Genomic DNA, 811 nt, shown 5'->3' on the forward strand with positions numbered 1-811 from the left:
TCTGTAGCTCCAGAAAATCTACTTCGAATGCAGGGAGGTCAGAATCCAACAGCATCTGTAGTCCTTTTCAGTCTCTGAATCAGATTTTTGCTCAGGTCCCTCAATTTCAGCCAGAAAATACCTGAAATCACAGAAAAACACACAAACTCATAGTAAAGTCCAGAAAAGTGAATTTTAACTAAAAACTAATAAAAATATACTAAAAACTAACCAAATTATACTAAAAACATACTAAAAACAATGCCAAAAAGCGTATAAATTATCCGCTCATCAAAGAAGACAGTAGGAAAGCATAGATTCAGAAGACAGAGCATCTCTAAAACCCCAACCTGTTCTCCATTACTGCAAAACAAGTACTTATTTCATTCTCTTTTACTTTTTACGATCTACCCTGATAATTATTGATATCCTGACTAAGAGTTACAAGATAACCATAGCTTGCTTCAAGCCGACAATCTCCGTGGGATCGACCCTTACTCACGTAAGGTATTACCTGGACGACCCAGTGCACTTGCTGGTTAGTTGTGCGGAATTGCAAAAGTGTGATTGCAATTTCGTGCACCAAGTTTTTGGCGCCGTTGCCGGGGATTGTTCGAGTTTGGACAACTGACGGCTTATCTTGTTGCTTAGATTAGGATTGTTTTATTTTTGTTGGTTTAGAGTCTTTTAGTTGAGTCTAGTTTCATATTTTAAATTTGGTGTCAATTGCATGCTTTTGTTTTCTTTTATTTTTTCGAATTTGCATGTCCTTAGTCCCTTTTTGATCTTTAAAAATTCTAAGTTTGGTGTCTTCTTTTTGTTTTCCTTTAAA

Source organism: Arachis duranensis, chromosome 10, assembly GCF_000817695.3.
Source record: "Arachis duranensis cultivar V14167 chromosome 10, aradu.V14167.gnm2.J7QH, whole genome shotgun sequence".
NCBI classification, from domain to species: Eukaryota; Viridiplantae; Streptophyta; class Magnoliopsida; order Fabales; family Fabaceae; genus Arachis; species Arachis duranensis.